This window comes from Odocoileus virginianus, chromosome 4 (genome assembly GCF_023699985.2).
Source record: "Odocoileus virginianus isolate 20LAN1187 ecotype Illinois chromosome 4, Ovbor_1.2, whole genome shotgun sequence".
Lineage (NCBI taxonomy): Eukaryota > Metazoa > Chordata > Mammalia > Artiodactyla > Cervidae > Odocoileus > Odocoileus virginianus.
Window position 1 is genome coordinate 92,516,488 of NC_069677.1, and position 20,336 is coordinate 92,536,823.

The following is a 20,336-nucleotide window of genomic DNA, read 5'->3' on the forward strand; positions in this document are numbered from 1 at the left end:
TGGGATGTCAAAGGAGTCTGGAAAGGAAGTGTCTTGAGGACAGAATCATATTTACCACAATCACATCAACTTATTTGCTAGAAGATTTGTGGTCATTTATGATGGCAAGTTGTATAGGCTTCAGTAAAACAATCCTTGAAAGAAAAGTTATGACCAACCTATACAGCATATTAAAAAGCCGAGATATTACTTTACCAACAAAGGTTCGTCTACTCAAGGCTATGGTTTTTCCAGTAGTCATACGTGGATGTGAGAGTTGGACTTTAAAGAAAGCTGAGTGTCAAAGAATTGATGCTTTTGGACTGTGGAGAAGACTCTTGAGAGTCTCTGGGACTGCAAGGAGGCCCAACCAGCAGTTGGAGATCCAACTAAAGGAAATCAGTTCTGAATGTTCATTGGAAAGATGGATGCTGAAGCTGAAACTCCTATACTTTGGCCACCTGTTGCAAAGAACTGACTCATTAGAAAAGATCCTGATGCTGGGAAAGATTGAAGGCAAGAGGAGAAGGGGACGACAGAGGATGAGATGGTTGGATGGCATTGCCAACTTGATGGACATGAGTTTGAGTAAACTCTGGGAGTTGGTGATGGACAAGGAATCCTGGCGTGCTGCAGTCCATGGGGTCACAAAGAGTCGGACACCACTGAGCGACTGAACTGAACTGAAACCAATGGACAACTGAAGGCTATGCCCCCATGTGTACCTACCCAAGGTGATTAATCTCTTGGAAGCTGAGGACACAATCATTTGAAGGGGTCACACATCACAGTCAATACCAGTGATTATTGACTATATCTTCTTGGATGGACCCTTTGGTGGGACTGACTCATGCTAGTCAGAAAACCAACAACATTACACGTTAGTATGAATATGTCTTCTGTCATTAGTAATTTTTGGAAGCAAAATCCACACCCACAGTCTTCTTAACATCAACTTGATTTCATCTCATTTTTTCTAAACTACGAATCCAAGGGAGGTGAAGATCCTTATCTTATATGTCAGTTTGGATGCATGTATTTGTTGTACCTCGTAGGGCGCTGGATTGAGGCTGTTTCCAGGTGCGGGACTAAGACTGCCTCGCTGTGTTCAGCGTGAGCAGGGAAAAGGAGGGCTGTGATGCTTCTCTGGGCATTTGCCAGCCCTGTCCTAAACTGCTCACTTTTCACTTCTAGGGCTTCTGCCATTGCGGCTCAGCTGTCTCCTTCCCATGCTCCCCGTGGTCTGCCGTATCTCCTTTCCACACCAGGAGCGTGGAGCTTAGAATCTCATCAGAAAGTCTGACTCTCCTAGGTCAGACCCTCCGTTGTCCCTGGATAATTACTATGCCTTATTCAAACTACAGAAATCATTTTGTATAATAGTGTGAAACATAATAATAATACCCTAAAAGTTAATCTAAAAATGAATGAATGATCCTCTAAGAGTCTGGATAGTAATTTAAACTCTAAAGTGCAGGCCTAGTGAGAGCTGGAGAAAATGACAAGAACGTGGAAAAGGCAAGAAAAAATGAGAAGAGTTGGCTGAACTTCATATCTGAAGTGATAGAGGAGCCAAGGAATATTTGGCTTCAAGAGTGAAGAGAAAATTTCCAATCAGAAAAATATATTAGTCAGGGTTCTCCAGAGAAACAGAGAAAGAGAGACTGAGACAAAGACAGAAATATAGGGAATTGGCTCATGAATCATGGAGTCTAAGTCCTAAATCCACCATCTGCAGTCTAGAGACCCAGGAAAGCTAGTGGTATCATTCCAGTCTGAGCCTGCAGGCCTGAGACCCATGCAAACCAACGCTGTATGTTCCATTCCAAAACCAGGGAAAGCAAATTCTCCCTCCCTCTGCCTTTCTGCCCTCTTCAGACCCTCAACAGATTGGATGATGGCCACTCACACTGAGAGTACCTTCTTCACTCAGGATGATGCTAAGCTCTTCCGGAGTCACCTTACAGACGTGTGGTCAGCCAAATACCTGGGCACCTGGCAACCTAGTCAATAGTCAAGTTGACATACACAATTAACCATTGCACATATTAAAAACATATTAATAGGCTAGAGGCCAGAGGTTGGCTATGAGAGTAATATCACTTATATGTGGAATCTAAAAAAAAAATGATAGACATGAACTTATGCTGAAACAGAAGTGGACTCACAGACAGAAAACAAATGCATGGTTAGCAAAGAGGAAAGGCTGCTGGCGCTGCTGCTGCTGAGTCGCTTCAGTCTGTCCGACTCTGTGCGGCCCCGCGGACAGCAACCCACCAGGCACCCCTGTCCACGGGACTTTGCAGGCAAGAACACTGGAGTGGGTTGCCATTTCCTTCTCCGAGGGGAAAGGGGAGAAGGATAAATATATCTACATATCACTATATATAAAGTAGATAACCAGCAAGGACCTACTGTATAGCACAGGTAACTATGCTCATTATCTTGTAAGAATCTATAATGGAAAAGGGCTCCTCTGTCCAACGTTGCATCAGGGAAGGAATATTGCAGGACTGAAAGCGCACAACATCTTAATTCTCTGTTGCCCAAGCCATTAGGAAATCACATACCTTTTGAAGAGGTAGAAGAAGAAAAGCTAAATAGACTCTTTCTAGAAGCAGAGGCGCTTAGGAAAAACTATAGAACCTAGAGAGGAACAGCCCCCTACACAGAGAGAGAGAGAAGTGCAACTAGAAGAATCCTCTGGAACGATGTTGGGATGGAGAGAGAAAGGATCTGAAGGGCCTGCAAGCAGAGGGGGCTGTGTGTACAGCCTGGCAGCAGCTGAGGAGGCAGGAGGTCTCCGGAGAAGGGCGGTGAGTCTGCACGGCAGGCTTCCGGGCGCCCTCCAGAGAGATCCCTGTGTCTGAAACATGGCACAAGGCCCTGGAGAGTTACTCGGCAAAAAAGGACCTGAAAATCAAAGAAAAAAAGTGAAAGGATCTTTGGTCTTCCTGTCTGTGAAGGGTGATTCATATCCTATATTGGGAGTTAGAAGTGATCAGACAGAGCTCAGAAACTGATGAACTGAGCTTCCAAGATTTGGAAGTGATTTTTTTTTTTTTTTTTTTGCCTGACTTGGGAACAGAGAGTGTTTGCCTGAAAAAGAGTAATGGGAAAATTCGTAGGGAATAGGAAAAGAAAACAGAGTACTTCTTAGAAGACGGTCCACTTTCCAAATTACATAGGCTCATGTGGATGCTAAAGAGAAAGGAAGATGTGTGTGTGTATGTGTGTGTGTCTGTGTGTCTGTCTATGAGTGTCTGTCTGTGTGTGTCTCTGTGTCTGTGTGTGTCTGTCTGTGTGTCTGTCTGTGCATGTGTCTGTGTGTGTTAGAGAGAGAGAGATTCAGGGACGGGTCAGCACAGGCCTCACTGGGGCCCATTTCACAAAGGGCAGCACAGTGTGGGGACAGACCTTTTTGCTTTTCTTCGAATACAACAACTTCATGGCTGGACAGATGTGAGAAGCAGTCCCACTGAGGCACAGCAGCCGTGACAAGATGAGGCCCTTGTGTAGGAGGCTTCTGGAGCTTGGACCACGTCGTGAAAAGCAGGGACAGGGCGAAATATCTGGACAGGACTAGTCAAGTGCTCATCTGAAACTTGCCTGAGGATCTCGAGACATGGAGGGGCTGAAGCTTTAAGTCATGCACAGTGAGACAAGGTACCAAGGGTATCTTCTATTTGCCATAAAAGTGACAGGATACTACCTCGTAGACTGACCGAGTTTTGAAAACTCAGGTTCTGCAATCAGTTTTTTGGAACCCAGAATAAGCATTCTGAAACAATTCTATGATGTAAGTTGCAATAACTAAGCCTCTGACAGACCATGGTGCACATCTAATTCTATGATTCTTGGTAATAGTGAGATTTAGTCAGAAACCTTCCTTTCTCCCTATTTCTTAAACCATGGTCTAAATGCACACTGCCTTTTGCAATTAATCTGTCTTTTCCACACAAACTTACAGAACTGTGCCGGTTTCTCTCTGGGGGCAGTTATCGCAACCCGATTTGGATTAGTCTGTAATGTTTATGGCTGACTCCTCCCAAGAGAGACTGGTGCCCCTGAAAGTCATGACCTTGCCCTTTGCACTATATGTCTCAGAACTCCCCTTAGAGAGACTTACATGTGATATTCACCCACTCAATGAAAACACATATAGAATATCTGCTTGGGGCCCAGCGTACTGTCCTCAATAAATGGTTCCGTGAATTGAAAATAAAAGCTATCTCAATTTTGGTAATGAAGCTATCTGAAAAGCTAAGATGCTTTTCCAAAAATATTTTCTAAAGGAAAAGAAACTACACACACAAAAAAAAGTCCTGTCAGGGACTTCCCTGGTGATCCAATGGTTAAGATTACATGCTTCCTCTCCAAGAGGCATGAGTTTGATCCCTCACTGGGGAACTAAGATCCTGCAAATTCTGCTGGATCACTGTTAAATATTTTATTTAGGACATTTGCCTCTATGTTCAAAAGAGAGGTGGACCTACAATTTTCAGTTTTTGTACTAACTTTGGTATTCATAAAAGGGTTATAAAAGGTTTGTATCTTATGTTGACACACTACATTTTTAATGATCTTTAATAGTTTTTACAACTCTGTAACCTGTTCTTTTGCATTTAGTAGTTCATCGAGAAGATCGCTGGGGTCTAACGTGTGAAAATGTTGGAGACCTTCACTTTTGTCATCACAAAACTGAGCAGACTGAAAATCAATGACCCTTCTTAGATCTCCCAGAGACTGAAGTCTCAGGCCCCTAAACTTGAGCGAGAGATAAATACAGACAATCACTGCTCTTTGGAAACAGCAGCCACATGGCCCAGGACCTGGTAAGAACACATAAGCGGTAGTTGACCAGTTGCTGGAGACGGAGTCTGGACCAGCTTAAGAGTTTTTGTAAAGGCTCCTGGATACCCAGCATTAGGTAGATCCCCACAGTTGTGAGTTTTGCCCTCATGAACCTCACCAGCTTCTCATAGTGAAGGTCAGAGAACCACCCCACTCACCCCTACCCTGCTGTTTCTGGCAGAGGAAGGGGAAAAATAACTATTTTGAAATACACCCAGGGCATTCTGCTCTCCTTAACAAAGGAGAGATGATTCCAGGGAGATGATTTCATCAGACCCTAGCTGATAGGAGGCAAGTGAAATGTCCAAAGCCAGTTTCTTGAAGCTTTTCATACAGGAGAATGGAAATGCACATCTCCAGGCCCCTCCTGACTCACTGCAGGGGAGAAAAGCTAACAGTTACTTGCAAGGCTCGCAGACCAGGGCACAGACCAAAAGCAGACAGACCTAGTGACGGGGTCAGAGGACACTCCCCTTCACACCTGCTGTTTCACCGGTAGGACTCCTTCATAATAACATGGGATTATAGCTGAAAGAACTGCAATGCTTAGGTTCTATTTAAGAAAGAGCCTCCAGGAAAAACAAAAGGTCAACACAGGACACGAAAATAAGAACTCCAGCGGCAGTGTTAACCTCCGACACAGACACAGCACACAGTAAATGCAGAATAACTTTTTGCCAGAGAAATGCAAAATCTTACAGTAAAGGTTTGTTCATCTCAGTGTTTTTACTCAATACATCATGTCCAGCTTCAGTAAAAATTACGAGATATGATAAAAGATAAAAAAGACGAACAGTAAAAACCCCTCAGTCCCAAGAGACAGAGCAAGAACCAGAACTAGACTCAGAAATGGCAGGAATTTAAAGTACCTGTAATCAGTATACTAAGAGCTCTGAAGGAAAAGTGAAAATGTATAAGAACAGATGGGCAATGTAAGAGAGATATGGAAATTCTAAGAAATTATCAAAACTAAATGTTAGAAACAAACAAAACAATAAAAAAAAAAACAGTAACAGAACTGAGGAATGCCTTTGATGGCTCATCAGCAGAAATAGCTGAGGAAGGGATCAGTGATATATGATATAAAGACACATGAATAGAAACTCCCCGAGCTTAACATGAAGGGAAAACAGACCAAAGAAAAGGAACAGGTATCCAAGACAGATAGGACAGGTTTTATTTTTCTTGGGCTCCAAGATTGCATAGAGCAATGAACTGGTTCCAAATTGGGGAAAGAGAACCTCAAGGCTACATGTTGTCATTCTGCTTGTGTAACTTCTATGCAGAGTACATCATGCGAAGTGCTGGGCTGGATGAAGCACAAGCTGGAACCAAGATTCTCAGGAGACATATCAGCAACCTCAGATATGCAGATACCACTCTAATGGCAGAAAATGGAGAGGAACTACAGAGCCTCTTGATGAGAGTGAAAGAGGAGAGTGAAAAGCTGGTTTAAAATGCAACATTCAAAAAACTAAGCTCATGGCATCTGGGTCCCATCACCTCATGGTAAATAGATGGGGAAACAGTGGAAACAGTGTCAGACTTTATTTTTCTGGGCTCCAAGATCACATGTGGATGGTGACTGCAGCCTTGGAAGTAAAAGATGCTTACTCCTCGGAAGAAAAGCTATGACCAACCTAGACAGCATATTAAAAAGCAGAGACATCACTTTGCCAACGAACGTTATACAGTCAAAGCTATGGTTTCTCCAGCTGTCATGGAGCATACAGAAGGCTGAGCACCAAAGAACTAATGTTTTTGAACTGCAGCTGGAAGAGGCTCCTGAGAGTCCCTTGGACAAGCAGATCCAGCCAGTCAATCTTAAAGGAAATCAACTCTGAATGTTCATTGGAAAGACTGACGTTGAAGGTGAAACTCCAATACTTTGGCGACCTGATGCAAAGAGCCGACTTACTGGAAAAGACCCTGATGCTGGGAGAGATTGAGGGCAACAGGAGGGGATGACAGAGGATGAGAGGGTTAGATGGCATCACTGACTCCATGGACATGCGTCTGACCAAACTCCGGGAGATGGTGAAGGACAGGGAGCCTGGTGTGCTGCAGCGCATGGGGTGGCAAAGAGCTGGACAGAACTGAGCGACTGAACAAGCAATAAGCATATTTCCCTTATTCTTAGCTGCTCTAAAAGATAACTATGATTATAGCCTATAAATAAATGAAATGAAGGACAGCAGTGTTAGAAGGGATGACAGAGAGAAATTGGACCTCATCTGTTAGAAAGCCCCTGCTGTACTTGTGAAGTGGCATAGTGTATTCACGAGTAGGCTTAGATTAATTGTAAATGTATGCAGCAGTCTTTAGAGCAACCAGTACAATAATTTACAAAGTATAATTGATATGCTAAGAGAGGGGAGAACATAGAATCATATACCGATTTGCAATTAGAAAAGGTAGAAAATAGTGTGAATAGAGCAAAGTAACAAAAGAAAAGTGTGATGAGTTTAAAAAATAAATTTACAAATATGGTAGAAATTAATACAGCTATATCGATAACCACTGTAAATGTGAATGGTCTAAATACACCCAGTAAAAAACAGACACAGGCAGTGGATAAAAAAACACATGACTGCTCAGCAAGAAACTCGCTTTAATTATTTACAGAGAAAACAGAGACTAAAAGTAAAGGACCAGGGCGTCTCCGTCAGCTGCTGCGACTTTCCTGTGACGCGCGATCAGCAGCCTGGCCGCAGACACCTCGGGCAGCTCTCTTTGGACGCACTGGGCCGCGGGTGCTAGTCCAGCCTGCTGGGATCTGGCCATGACCGCTTCTGTGTCTCACCTCTGGAGGGGTTGGGAGCAACTCTGGTCCAGGGAATGGGCTGCAGCCATGGCTCCCTGGGGGCGTGATCCAGCGCCTTGAGAGCAGGGGCATCAGGCTCGTGGGGATGAAGACGCTGCAGGAACCAGGCAGTGTCTTCACTGAGCCCTGCCGAGACCCACAGAGGAAGCCCTTTAACCAGCCCTCATCAGAGACGTGAAGTCTGGCCCCTGGTGGCTGTGGTCTGGCAAGGCCCCCACGTTGTCTACACTGGAGGGCATGGTAAGAAACACTAACTCTGCCAAAGCTGCCCCTGGCATTGGTGGAGACTCCAGGGAGACCTCAGCATCCTCATTAGAAGACTCCCAGACGTGGTAACACATGATGGTTGGGCGAGAATTGGGCTGGGCTGATCTGAGTTTGTGGGAACGTCATCCAGACCAGTGCCTTGTGATGGGGCCCCATGGGAGAGTCACCTGTGGGTCAGGAGCATGAGCTGCTGGCCTGGGCAAAGGAAAGTAACCACAGCGACGTGTGCTCGGCCTGAACTCTCAGGCTGCCGTGACTGACTGTCAGCATCCACCCAGAACCAACACCTCTGTCGGAAAGAGTCTGAGCTCACATCCACGCTCTGCCCATCTGTCCCAGAATACATCCCTGTCCACCTTCAACCTTATCCCAGCCCAGAGTGGTTTTGAGCTACCAAATTTATGTTTCAGGATCCTAAGCGAGAAGGAGATTGGACCAAATCCTTTCTGTACCAAAGTGCCAGACAATATTTTGGGTGTTTCTGAAAGTGGAGTTCTGCTTCCCTGGTGGGAAGCAGATGGTAAAGCATTTGCCCACAATACAGGAGACCCAGGTTCAATCCCTAGGTTGGGAAGATACCCTGGAGAAGGAAATGACAACCCACTCCAGTACTCTTGCCTGGAAAATCCCATGGACAGAGGAGCCTGGTAGGCTACAGTCCGTGGGGTCACAAAGGTCAGACATGACTGAGCGGCTTCACTGTCACTTTCAAATGTGGGCTTCACCACTTTTCCTCCCCTGAAGGTGGGAGATTAAAACTTTCTGTGCTATGAAAAATTTTTAAAGTTAAGGAATAAAAGATATGCAATCCCAAAATGAATCAAAAGAAGCAAAAGTGCCTATATTAATGGCAGATGAAGCTGACCCTATACTAATGGCAGGTGAAGCCGACTTCAGAAGCAGTGATAACTTTCAGGGATAAAGAGAGTCATCACATAATGATAAAGGGGTCAATTCACTCGGAAAACATAACACTACTTAATGTGCTTTTTCCTTAACAGAAAAGCATCAAAATATAGGAGGCAAAAACTGATAGAATTTCAATGAGAAATCGACAAATCCAGAAAAATAGTTGGATATTTCAAAACTCCTCTGTCAGTAACAGACAGATCTAGGAGGCAAGGAAAACTCAGACACCAATTAAGATATCAGTTCTTCCCAATATTAACTAGAGATGCAATGAAATCTCAGACAAAAATCCCAGTAAGTTATTTTGTCCATGTTGACAAACTGATTCTCCAGTTTTTAGTATATCAAAAAGAAAAAGACCTGGAATAGCCAAAACAGTATTGAAGAAGAAAAATCTATAGAATGATAGTATCTGACTTCGATACTTACCATAAAGCTACAGTAATTAAAACTATGATATTGGCAAAATAATAGATCAGTGTAACAGAAAAGAAAGAGCACAGAAATAGACCCACACAAACATAGCTAACAAATCCTTGACAAAGAACAAAATAAATTTAATGGAAAAAAGAATGATCTTTTTAAAAATGCTACTGGAAAAATGAGACATGTACATGGAAAAAATATGACACAAACCTAACACCTTTCTAAAAATGAACTCAAAATGAGTCATAGACCCGAATGTAAAATGCAAAACCATAAAACTTGTAGAAAATAACATAGGAGAAAATCTACCTTGAGTTTAAAGATGCATTTTTAGAAACAACACCAGAATCACAATCCATGAAATAAATGAAGTTGATGTTAGACTTTTTTTAAAATAAAAAATTCTGCTCTAAGACCCAGAGGGATCAGGCGGAGAGGGAGGTGGGAGGGGGGATCGGGATGGGGAACACATGTAAATCCATGGCTGACTGATGTCAGTGTATGACAAAATCCACTACAATATTGTAAAGCAATTAGCCTCCAACTAATAAAAAATTAAAAAATAATAAATAATAAAATAATAAAATAATAAAAGTACAAGCCACAAAGTAGGACAAAAATATTTTAGAGACCATATCCGATTAAAAAAAAAAAACCTTGTATATAAAATGTACAAAGAACTCTTAACAATTAACAATGAAAGAACAAACAACCCATTTAAAACATGGGCAAAAGATATGAATAGACAACTCACCTAAAACATATACACACATGTCAATGAGCCCACAAAAAGGTGTTCAGCATCATCTGTCACCAGGAAATTTCACATCAAAACAATAAGATAGCATTACACAACTATCTGAATGGTTAATATCCAAACCCTGACAACACCAAATGGCGGTGAGGAGGCAGAGCAACAGAACCTCTCACATGAATCAAAATGACACAGAACTTTCTTACAAAGCTCAGCATAGGCTTCCCGGGTGGCACTAGTGGTAAAGAACGCACCTGCCAATACGGGAGACGTAAGAGACTCAGGTTCAGTCCCTGAGTCAGGAAGAGCCCCTGGAGGAGGGCATGGCAACCTGCCCAGTATTTTTGTCTGGAGAACTCCATGGACAGAGGAGCCTGGCAGGCTACAGTCCAGAGAGTCGCAAAGAGTTGGACACGTGTCTGAAACAACTTAGCATGTAGACATGCAAACATAGGCTTCCCATGCAATCCAGCAATTCCAATCTTACAAGTTCATGTGAATGAGGTGAAAACATGTTTGTACTAATTTGCACAAATGTTTACAACAGCTTTTTTCAGAATTGTCGAAACTGGAACAACTAAGTTCTTTAAAAGGTGACTGGTTAAATAATCTCTGTTATTCCTGTACAATGGAATAGTATGCAGCATAAAACAAATGAGCTCTCAAGCCACAAAATATATGCAGGAAACGTAAATGCATATTGCTAAGTGAAAAAAGATAGTCTTTCCAAAAAGGCTATAGACTATGTGATTCCAATCAAATGATATTTTGGAAAAGTCAAAACTATGGATACAATGAATAGGTTATCATATACCAGGGTGTGGGAACTCTGGCCTGGAGGAAGCACAAGCTGGAATCAAGATTGCCAGGAGAAATATCAATAACCTCAGATACGCAGATGACACCACCCTTATGACAGAAAGTGAAGAAGAACTAAAGCTCCTCTTGATGAAAGTGAAAGAGAAGAGTGAAAAAGTTGGCTTAAAGCTCAACATTCAGAAAACTAAGATCATGACATCCAGTCCCATCACTTCATGGCAAATAGATGGGGAAACAGTGGAAACAGTGTCAGACTTTATTTAGGGGGGCTCCAAAATAACTGCATGTGGTGATTGCAGCCATGAAATTAAAAGACGCTTATTCCTTGTAAGGAAAGTTATGACCAAATCAGATAGCATATTAAAAAGCAGAGACATTACTTTGCCAACAAAGGTCCATCTGGTCAAGGCTATGGTTTTTCCAGTGGTCATGTATGGATGTGAGAGTTGGACGGTGAAGAAAGCTGAGTGCTGAAGAATGGATGATTTTGAAGTGTGGTGTTGGAGAAGACTCTTGAGGGTCCCTTGGACTGCAAGGAGATCCAACCACTCCGTCCTAAAGGAGATCAGTCCTGGGTGTTCATTGGAAGGACTGATGCTGAGGCTGAAACTCCAATACTCTGGCCACCTGATCCAAAGAGCTGACTCATTGGAAAAGACCCTGATGCTGGGAGGGATTGGGGACAGGAGGAGAAGGGGACGATGGAGGAGGAGATGGCTGGATGGCATCACCAACTCAATGGACGTGAATTTGACTAAACCTTGGGAGTTGGTGATGGACAGGGAAGCCTGACATGCTGCAGTCCATGGGGTGGAAAAGAGTCGGACACGACTGAGTGATTGAACTGAACTGAAGTGGGGAGATATGAATAAATAGAGTGCAGAAGATCTTTAGGGTAGTAAAAGCACTCTATATGATATAATAACGATAGTCAGTGATGCCAGGAGTTCAGGGGATGGAGAAATGAATAGGTGGAACACAGGAGATTTTTATGGTGGTGAATCTGTTCTATGTGGTATTGTAATGATGAATGCATGCGATTACGCGTTTGTCAAAAGCTGTGAAATTTACGCTTATTCCTTTGATCAAGCTTATCAAAGACTTTGTATTTATTAGTTTTACCAAGAATTAGCATTTAGTTTATACTCTTTTTATATAGTTAATTCTTTTCCTCTTAATTTCTTCTTTTTATATTTTTGTATATTTTGTGTTTTCTACCTTCTTTAATGAATCCACAGTATATTTCTTTATGGTTTCCCAATAAATATATTCAATATTAGTAAGTTTCACCTGAGTACCTCTTTATAAGATATGAGCATGCAGACAGGCAAACACATACTGCTGTCATTATTTATTTATAAATATTTGTAATTTACATTCAGATTTCCTCTATGACCATAGATATTTAGAAGAGGATAATACTATTGTTTCCAGAAAATATGGCTTGCACTGACTTCTGATTTGGTAAATTTGTTGACATATTCTTTAAGATGTAATAGAGGGTCAGTTTTAGTGCATGTTTCATTAGATTTTTAATGGAACTGAAATTATTTTGCATGTATGAAGTCTTATACATCTATTTCAATTACTTCTTGAATTTATATGAGTTTTAGTTTGATATATATCAAAGTTATGCTGTTAGGTGCCTTGAGGTTTGTAACTCATATTTTCCTGATGAAATTTGCTTTTTACCAATATGACTTTATCTCACTTAATGCCTTAAGTACTATTTTCTCTGGAACTAAACTTGGCACATACCAGCTTTTAATAGTTGTCAGATATATTTTTTCCCCGTCCCATTTTAAAACTGGAATAGAAATATAAGAAGTAAATATGCTTTTGAGATGTAATTACAAAACAACTTTTCTTTCTATATATCCCTTTAAGTATAATTTAAGGCATCCCCTGCTCCTGGATGAAAACTCAGACGTATCATATATTAAAAATATTTTCTTTAGTAATAAAATCTTTGATCCTGCACTGAATGATTTTGGTAATTCAAATGTCCATTTCCATATGGGGAACATCTTTCGATCTCCTTAGAGTTGTTACTTCTCATCGGGTTAGGGCCCCAGGTTTGGGGAAAGTCATTCATCAGAAAACAGGGCTTTCTTTACTTTTGCTCCTTGTAACCCTTCTACTCAATGCCCCTTTGTTTCAATAGTGATAATCTCTGACTCGAATTGGAGGGAAAGGGCAGAGACCAGGGAACAGGAAATTTCCGATTACTGGTACCGTTGCAGTGATCTACCAGCAGAACTCTGTTGACCTGGAAAATCTCTAAACCTGATGATTCTTCCTCTCCTGAAGCACAGTTATGGACCCGTCTTGGGAGACTCTCTTAGGTACATTTTCCTTTGATGTGGGTAAATCTGTCTCTGCCTTATGACTGCTTCTTCTTTCTTGGACCTACATTCTGTGACACCTAGTTTCTCTGTACATGGTCAGCTAGTCCTCCAGACTCCTTCTGGGCAGGACCTAAAAATGACTCCACGCCAGTGCCCTCTTTTCCATGGCCCTCAGAACAATCTTTATTAATCTTATTTTTAAGTTAATTCCAGAAGTATAGGCCATACTACAAAGCCTGCGCACTTACTCCGTTATCAAAGCACCTAACAAATGCATCTCTTGCCATTTAAATTTCAAAAGATGGAATCAGATACAAATTCTTGGGGTTCACTTAGTAAGTTCTTCAAGTGGTCTTCTTGAGGAATTTCTTACATTTTGGGGTGGAAGCCTCCAAAAATTCTTTACTTATCCCTAAGTCTAACCCTTTCCTAACCTACTTATGGGTAAAAGATGGAAGGATTGTATAATTGGATTCTAGTCACTTCCCTTGAAAGTCTCATTCTGATCCAGCATCCTGTATTATTCATGGTTTCAATGATTCACCCCCAAATCATTTTAGCACTCTGTTATACAATCTTTCCTTATCACTTACTTTTAGATATGTACATCTCAGGGTTTTTAGGTGAAAAGAACAGTAGTTGCAAGACTAGTTAAGCAGAATAGAAATTTATTTAAAAATATTAAATAGCTCACAGAGCTTGTTCACAGAGAATGACCAGATACTCAGACTCAAGGGGATTCCTCGGTGGCTCAGAGGTAAAGAATCTGCCTGCAATGCGGGAGACCCAGTTTCCATCCCTGGGTTGGAAACATCCCTGTCTTCCATCCCTCTCTTCATCCCTGGAGAAGGGAATGGCAGCTCACTCCAATATTCTTGCCTGAAGAACTCCATGAACAGAGGATCCCAGTGGGCTACAGTCCACAGGGTGGCAAAGAGTCGGACATGACTGAGCAACTAACACTTTCACTCCACTTTCAGGCTCAAGGCCTGCTTAACAGGAAAAGCTAAACCACAAGGCAATGGCTATAGTAGCGAAGAGTGGAAGCGCTGCTTCCTTTCAGCGTTGACACCCAAGGCTCACAAACCCCACTGGAGCCCAAGTGCCAGATTGCAACTAACCTCTGACTCAAAGACTGAGAGCTGTTTTGCCATTCCCAGTTTGTCATGCACATCTGCCATAATCTCAGAAGATGTTGGGAATATCTACTCTGTAAGTGAGAGACTTAATAGAGTCTCCAAAGAGGAAAGCTGTCTAAAAAGGATGAGTGTTTCACAAAAAGATGATTGTCTACTTCTTTATGTCATTTTAAAATGGTAATAGTTGGATTCTTTTTAACCAGACAGCATGACCTTAATTGAGAAAATTAGCACATTCATATTTATTGTGATACTGAGATTATTCCTATAACCACACTTCATATTTTCGAACAATTTTCCCCCACTTTTGCTTTTTAATTTTTTGTATTTTTTTGATTTATGGCTGTGCTGGTTCATTTGTGCTGAGCATGGGCTTTCTCTAGCTGCAGTGAGCAGGGGACTCTGTCCTTTGCAGCCCACGGGCTTCTCACGGTGGCTCCCCCTCTGCAGGGCCCGGGTTCTGCTCTCCAGTCGTGCCTCAGGGCCGTTGTGGCTCCGCGGCATGTGGGGTCCTCCAGGATCAAACCCAAATCCTCCGCATTTGCAGGTGGACCCTGAACTGCCGGACCAGCACGGAAACCCCTGAGGATTTGAATTTATCTTCGTTGTTTTATTTTTAACTGTAGGATAATTGCTTTACAATATTGTGACGTTTCTGCTGTCCAACAGTGTGAATCAGCCAAGAGTGTACGCATGTCCCCTCCCTCTTACGCATGCCTCCTGCCTCAGCCTCCCTCTCACCCCCTGAGTCATCTCAGAGCACTGGGCTGAGCTCCCTGCTGTGAAAAGGCTCCCCACTAGCTATCTATTTCACACGTGTGCACACGCATGTACACGTATGTATGTACACGTATGCAGTGTGCACATGTCATTGCTACTCCCTTGATTCCTCCCACCCCCTCCTTTCTGCACTGGGCCCTACATCTGCATCGTTGTTCTTGCCCCCAAAAATAGGTTCATTACTACCATTTTCCTAAATTCCATATTTAATGAGCTACTATATGATAACCCATTTTTGGTGAATGGTTTAGCTTTTATTCTTTAAAAATTTTTTTTCTTTTTATTAGATTAATACATACATTAGTAACCAATCAAGTAGTACAGAAGGGTTTATGAAGGGAAAAAAAAGGAAAAACTCTTGAAACTTTAGACTTCCCATTCTCCAGATGATCTAAAATTTGGTTTTAGTTTTTTTCTAACAAAAATACCACAGTGCTGATAGTTATTATATTTTTAATCTCTGTTTCTCTCTTAATTTACATAAAGTTTAGAAATTTCTCATTTAAATATTCCCTTAATTACTTTATAATACATATTAGATTTTTGGAAGAACGTTATAAGTACTGTAGATTTCTCTGTCGTTGTTCAGCGGCTAAGTTGTTTCCAACTCTTCGCAGCCCCATGGACTGCAGCACACCAGGCCTCCCTGTTCTTCACTGTCTCCCACAGTTTGTTCAAACCCATGTCCATTGAGTCGCTGATGCCACGCAACCATCTCATCCTCTGTCGTCCTCTTCTCCTCCTGCCCCCAATCCCTTCCAGCATCAGGGTCTTTTCCAATGAGTCAGTTCTTTGGATCAGGTGGCCAAAGTATTGGAGTTTCAGCTTCAGCATCAGTCCTTCCAATGAACACCCAGGACTGATTTCCTTTAGGATGGACTGCTTGGATCTCCGTGCAGTCCAAAGGACTCTCAAGAGTCTTCTCCAACACCACAGTTCAAAAGCATCAATTCTTCAGTGCTCAGCCTTCTTTATGATTCAATTCACACATAGCTCAATAGTTATTATCATTTTTATCATCATGGACTTTTAGACGACCCACTATCAGCTCTTCTTCAGGATCATGCTGCCTTCTCTCTTGGTTTACTTGCAAATTTAATGGAGAATTTCTGGAATATCTGTGAGTCTTTTTCTCATGTTACTCTTCAGTACTGAAAAAATTCTCCTTTATTATTCTTTAATAATTTTTTATGTCTTCTTAGTTTTCCTATCCTGAGACTTCTATTATTTTCATGGTGAATCTCTAGGATAAGCTTTTGTGTGTCTTTATATGTCCTCTCACGATTTTCATTTTGTCTTTTTCCCCCACCTTTTTGGATACATTTGTCCCTATGATAGCCTTCTAGTCTCCCAACCTCTGCCATATTACATGCTGAGATCATCTGGGATTTGAGATCCAGATGGCTAGGTTATTATCTTCATAGATTGTGCATAAACAATTTTTTAGAATTAGCTAAATGTTTTATGCATTTCTTTGGACTGAAATTTTGCTTGCTTATTTGCTGGTTTATATCTCATGGTTTTATTGTGCATACGTATGAGTGTATATATGTGTATTTATTTTTCAGCTCTTTTTCTAATGATCTCTTCAGAGTTTATGTGTGGCAAAAGTTTTTAGAGATTTTGATCCTAAACCTCTCTGCAGGTTTTTCAAGTTTCATGCCATATTCATTGAATATAAAATGTTAGGTTCAAAATCATTTCCTTCTGAAAATGTCAACATTTTACTCCAGTGTTTTCTAACATACATGGTTTTTGATGAGAGGCATGATGTCAATTTCATCGTCATTGCTTTGTAGAAAATCTATTTTTATCTTTTTGGAAACTAAATTTTCTCATTATTCTCAGTGTCTTTAAAATTTCTCCTAAAAACTGAATTTATTGCATATATTCTGCTTGATATTAAGTTTACTTCAAAAACTAAAAAAATCATTTATTTCATTAACTTTGAAATTATCTTATACCTTTGGTGTTCTTAATAATTTTTCTCCTCCATTTCTTCTCCTCTACTACAATTTCAAAATTTAGATGGAATTTCTCTTGATATGTTTATATATCATTTCTGGGACTTACATGATTTTTTTAGACATATTATATTAGCTTATTCTTCTGAAAAAAAATTTAGGAGTATTATCCTCTTTACTTACCCTAATTCATAGATATTTCTCCAATCGTGATATGAGTGGAATAAGATGTACTCTTTGCTATAACTCTGATTGCGGAAGTTGTTAAGTCCTGTAGAAAGTTGCCCTGTACCTGAGTACTCATCAGCTTCTCCCAGTCACCTGCTATTTTAACATGTCCCACTGAACCAGGTCACCAGGGAAAGGGCAGTCGACCCAGGAGTGCAGGACATGCTTCCTTGATTTGTCGGATTCAGCACTGTCCTTGCGTGCCCTCCTCGCAGAGTCTTGGACTCTTAGGTCTGAGTGTCTGTGGAACATCAGCACATGCCACAGCTTTCCGTGTCGCTATGCATCCAGTTCTGTCTGCTTTGTGTTTTTTTTTAAGAATTTCTTGAAATTTCTGCTTCACTGACATTTTTATTTTATTTTAACATAGTAATTATTTAATTCTTTTAAAAATCAGATGTTGCATTAGCTATGTGCTCTCATTTTACTGTCTTAATCCAGTTTCCCTGGAACACATTCAAACATATTGTTTTTAAGAAGGATATTCTTAGTACCAAGTTCATGCCCAATACCATTCATTATTTCTATTGTCCTGAAGTCCGACTGGAACAATATAAGCATGATGGCCAAGAACAGAACAGGTCAGGATCTGAAATGGACTTTGGCTGAGTCTGGGATATTATAAGTGCTATTATTTTTTCTGTTTTTATTTTTTGTCCAGAATAATTCAATAATCACTTTCATAAAGTGGATAGTTAATCCCTTTAAAAAATACATCATCTGAGTATTGAAAAGCCATTACATTTAAAGGAGAAATTGTTTAATTGCACATGCGTAATTTCATCTGCAAGCTGCATCCACAAAAAATAAAAACATGTCCGAACTTCAAAGTGGATTGTAGAAAAATCAGAATAATTTTGAGAACTCTGAGGTGATAACTTTTCTTTTACCAATTGATAACAACTTTTTAAAATGATGTAAACATTTAATAGTCAAAACAATAGTATCTAAGGCTAATTGGCTTGGTCTTTTGATATTTGATAGCAGACTATTTAATTTTAGAAAATGTTTTCCAAGTACTGTAGAGAAACACCATACTATTATGTGGGTACTGTCTGGGAAGATAACTTAGTGCACCTGGGTAAAAAATAAATATCCAAAAGTTAACGTGCTAGGCTAAAGACTTGAACGAGTTGAGTTTTATTTACTTGGTCAATATGATAGAATCTCACCTCTCCCCCTTCTCCTATCAGTATTGGCTCAGAAAGAAGAAATACAGTTATTAAAGCCTAACTCTTTTGTCTTCAGGAGTGGGCTTGACACTACATGTTTATGACTAAAACTGAAAGGTAATATTGCATGTAAAAGACTTGATGGTGGAATCAACTTTAGATCTTTGGTATCCGCAAACTCCGGGAGATAGTGAAGGACAGGGAAGCCTGGCATGCTGCAGTCCATGGGGTTGCAGAACGACTGAATAGCAACAAATCAGAATACTTGCAGGTGGATGATGATCATACGTTTCTAAACAAGAGAATGGGGATGTAAGTGACCAAATAATAAGTGGATAAAAATGCTTGGAGTATGTTAGAGATTATTTATTTCAGGGACCTTTAACCAGCGGTCCCTGGATCCTCAGTGGGTCTGTGACTCACGTGAATGTAGATCCAAGAGTTTCTAGCTGCACGTGCATATCTAGCTTTCATCGGGCTCTCAAAAGCCACGTCAGACCCCAAACTATGTAATCTGTGTCCTCAGTGATTAGTGACCAAGGGTCTATAAGTTTGTAGAAGTCTGACCGATGACTGAGCTATGTAGGTCCCCAGGCATACCTGGGCTTGTTGACATCAAGACTTTGTTGACATGTGTCTCGTTTTCTACCTTAAGCCATTATTTGATTCTGAAGGTTTTCTTGTCAAATCTACAAACATAAAACAATATAAATTATACTGCTCTACCCACCTTGAAATGGAATACCTGATACCCAAACTTTAGATTTAGTGGGAAAATACATCCCAGAACAGTAGAGGATGTGATCTCTGTGATAGCATTATTGTCTGTTTTCCATTTATTTTACATTGAAGGTTTTTATATTAACATTATTTTTATAATTTTTCTAACACTAAAATAAATGCTCTTGAAAAGTGCACCATCTGTGCTTTGTCTGATTATCTGGTCCAAATGGAATGGTTGTCAAATTCTGAGTCCCTTTTATTTTTATGAAAATAAAAAGCAGCTTCACTTCCTACTCAGCTTTATGAGTGAATCAACGAGAAGTCATCTACTTGCATAATCTTCCCCCTAGAAAGTGATAAATATTTACAGTATATAATGAGATTTCATGTCAAAAATTGATGGTATTTATTGTGTTTTAATAAAAGCAGATTTTGAAAACATTAGTTTTATTAAACAAAAAAAGAATATTGTTTTAAAAATTGCCACTTTCATATTTGCTTTTTCTGTGGAGACCTTATATAGAAAGGCAGATTTTTAGCTAACTATATTACTATGGAAATCAGCTCCAACTGAATAGAAATAGTACAAAATAATGAAAACGCTAATACATCTTTACACATTGTATTATTCATCTATCAATTACTTTCCCTATTGTGGGCCCCACTCTTCCAGGTTTGGCTGCTTAACAGTCATATTTTTCCAATATTTATTCTCAATTTCTTTTCTCAATCTTGATCCTAAGAATTAACTAAAAAAGAATATTTAAAAGGTCATGTTGTCCTTTCCTGTGCAAATCTGGGAGATAAGGCTGTTACTAACGCATTTTCTAATTTTTTAAGTAAATGTTAAGGGGAACATTTGGTTCTCTTATGAAAAGCTTTTCACAAACAGGTCAAATATGTTACAGGTGGTGGAAACAGACTTTCCTTTCTAACCTGCCTGGGTCCCCTAACTGCTGAGCAAGTGGGGTTGAAAGGGTCATCTCTAACCTTGGTTGGAGGATCACCTAACACTTTGAGTTTCAGAAGCTGAAATTTTTCCTACGGTGAAAAGGTTCTAAGAGATTGATATAGAGGACAGTGGTTTCCACAGTCAGTGATGAGACTATCTGATCACAAAGGCCTCTACATCAGAGATTGTAACTAAAAT